The sequence below is a fragment of the Blennius ocellaris genome, assembly GCF_963422515.1.
Source record: "Blennius ocellaris genome assembly, chromosome: 20".
Classification (NCBI taxonomy): Eukaryota; Metazoa; Chordata; class Actinopteri; order Blenniiformes; family Blenniidae; genus Blennius; species Blennius ocellaris.
The window spans coordinates 21,575,935-21,579,427 of record NC_137669.1 but is presented as its reverse complement, the minus strand read 5'-3'; positions in this window follow the sequence as shown (position 1 = coordinate 21,579,427).

Below are 3,493 nucleotides of genomic sequence, written 5' to 3'. Positions count from 1 at the left end.
TAGGTGAAAAGTATATGGAAATATATGTACACATATGTGCACATATGTAGATAAAATATAGGGAAAACGGCCAATTTTGTATGTATGTCACATATATTCAAAACCTATATCAAAACCTATATTAAAGCATATATGTTTATAAAGGTTCTTTCCATGTGGGCTCCTCTCAAGCGTTCCGTCACACGTTTAAAGAGACAAGAATCTGAAGAAAACGAAGGTTAGATTTCTCCAGCGTCAGTCTTGACCAACGCCAGAACCTCGTCTGTCGCCGCCGCCGCCGCGTCAATCACTCCCCTAACGAGGCTCCTCAAGGTCACACCCCCCCCCCCCCCCACCCCCCACCCCACCCGGCGACACTCCAGCCCGCATAGCAACAGACGAGCGTTAATTGCGGCTCTCTCCGCCTCCCGGAGCACGACTGATGGCATTAATATGTTTGTTTGTTGCGGCGGAGGACCTCCTCAACCCGCCGTCGTGACTCGCGGCGTTAATGACTCGCGCTCCCGCTTCACCCTTTTGATGCCTCCCGACTGTCGCGTGTCGACGGAGGATTTAGAGATTCGTGAGAATACGACTCTTGAAGTCGCGGCGTATATATCTCGACACACACCCGCGGCCCGGGAGATTACCCACAGTTCATTGCACGCGTTAAAAAAAAAAAAAAAAAAAAAAAGATTTTTTTTTTTCCCCTTTCCATTCAGCAATACGCGTAAAACACGATTTTCTTTTACGGCACATTGACTCGCCTTGCGGGAAAAAAAAACTAAATGGTTTTCAGGAGTAATTCAAGTGAAATATGAGACGTGTTCATGAAGACGACGAGCGTAAAAAAAAGAGGAGCGGCCGTCACTCGCTCGCTCGTTTATTGGAAAATTTCTCACGATGGGTCCAAAAGAAAGAAAAAAAAAAAAAAAAAATCTAAATAACAGAAAATGAATCTGACTTTAGGATTAAAGCGCCTCGGCGATCCCGACACGCCTAATGCATTTAGTTAGAGCCTGTAAATAAATTATATTCTCTCTTATTAGTCTGCCAGTGATTAAAACATTAGAACTTGACTTCCTAATGGCACATTAACTTAACGACCCGCGTTTGTTGTCGAGGCGGAGAGGGAAGGGTTAACCCAGCGCACGTGCACATACAGTACACACGCACACACATGCACACGTGTTGTTTTTTTTTTTTTTCTGCTGACACCATTAGGAGATAATGACATGCACAAGAACCTGCGAGTAATTCAGTTTGTCTCCACATCGAGCATTAATTAACAGAACCCAATTAAAAGCGGCCGAGCCGCACCAATCGCGCTCACAAGGCAATTTGCATCCCGATCAATCTTTGAAATATTATTCATGTGCTGGGGTTTTTCTTTTTTTTTTTCCCCCCCTCTCGTCTCCACTGTGCCTACACCCTATTAGAATAAACAAGAGGGAAACAAATGATAGAATATTGTTGTGGCAAACAATCATGCGGAGACAAACAAACAGTGAGGATGAATACGTTTACGAGAGCGACGCAGAGAGGATCTATTTATTCAGTGTCGGCTGTCACACGCGAGCTGCGACCCTGCGAAATTGGAGATTTGTGTGTTTTTTTGCGCGCGTCAGTATGAATGGGCCTGATTTTTTGGGGGGATTTTTAAAAAAAAATTTGGTTGTCTCCACGTCGTAGCGCTCCCGCGCCGTCCTCGCCTCGATGAAGTCGCCCCCCCCCTTTTCATAAAGCGGCAAATCAATACGCGGTCTCCGCTCCGGCTCGTGATTCAAACGGGCGTTTTGTGTCCTCCCCTCGTTTGACGTGAAGCGGCGGCGAGGGAGAAGCATTTTTTTTTTTTTTTTTTTTTTACTGCGGATCGGCGCAACGTTTTAACGCCGAACGACTTCGGTATGCAGCCGCCGCCGCCGCCGCCGCCGCCGCCTCCCTGCTAGGCTTCTGTAACCTCTGCCAGAGAAATCGATGTTTTCCATCCCTCCCTCCAGCCTCCCGCTGCCAAGAAACCCTCTCCCTCCCTCAATCTTCACCTCCCCGCCCCCGACAGAGGCGGCAGCGAGTTTGACTTTTAACACCCGGCTGCCATTAAAAATGCATTAAAGCATATTAAGGCATAATTAGATATTAGTCCCTAATCCATTGTAATTACAAAGACGGAGCTCTTTTGGTTGAGGGGGGGGAATAACTCGGCGGGGTGAATTAGTTAAACGCGCCGTTTCCCGTCACCTGAGACGTAATCGACGGCACAGGTGATCGGAAGGAAAGAGGGCGCCACGCAAAACCGCCGCATCGCAAACGCCGACGTTCAAATCCTCTCGAGGGGAAAATAAAAAACGCTCACTGACTGGAGGCAGACGCATTCGGGCTGCTGGAGCTTTGAATAGGGGGGGCGGAATATTTTAAACTCCGCGTCGCATCGTTGTAGATCAAGAATTGATTCCGGAGCCGCGGCACAAGTCTGTGGCAAAAGAAAGGTCAGAAATACCGTATTTTCTGGACTATAAGTCGCACCTTTTGAGTGGTTATAGTGACATCTAGTGGCCCCAGGTGGTATATTCTGTGGAAGAAGAAAAAAAGTCAGAAATACGGTATTTTCTGGACTATAAGTCGCACCTTTTGAGTGATTATAGTGACATCTAGTGGCCCCAGGTGGTATGTTCTGTGGGGGGGGGGAAAGAAGTCAGAAATACGGTATTTTCTGGACTATAAGTCGCACCTTTTGAGTGATTATAGTGACATCTAGTGGCCCCAGGTGGTATGTTCTGTGGGGGGGGGGGGAAAGAAGTCAGAAATACGGTATTTTCTGGACTATAAGTCGCACCCTTTGAGTGATTATAGTGACATCTAGTGGCCCCAGGTGGTATGTTCTGTGGAAGAAGAAACAAAAGAGTCAGAAATACGGTATTTTCTGGACTATAAGTCGCACCTTTTGAGTGATTATAGTGACATCTAGTGGCCCCAGGTGGTATGTTCTGTGGAAGAAGAAACAAAAGAGTCAGAAATACCGTATTTTCTGGACTATAAGTCGCACCTTTTGAGTGGTTATAGTGACATCTAGTGGCCCCAGGTGGTATGTTCTGTGGGGGGGGAAAAAGAGTCAGAAATACGGTATTTTCTGGACTATAAGTCGCACCTTTTGAGTGATTATAGTGATATCTAGTGGCCCCAGGTGGTATGTTCCGTGGAAGAAGAAAAAAAGTCAAAAATACGGTATTTTCTGGACTATAAGTCGCACCTTTTGAGTGATTATAGTGACATCTAGTGGCCCCAGGTGGTATGTTCTGTGGGGGGGGAAAAAAGAGTCAGAAATACGGTATTTTCTGGACTATAAGTCGCACCCTTTGAGTGATTATAGTGACATCTAGTGGCCCCAGGTGGTATGTACTGCTACATTTTGATATGTAGATATATGAGTCTACGACCAAACAACTAAAACAACTGATATTTATTGTCCAAAATAAAGCGGTTGACCTTCCCACATTGCGGCACGGCCATGTTGTCG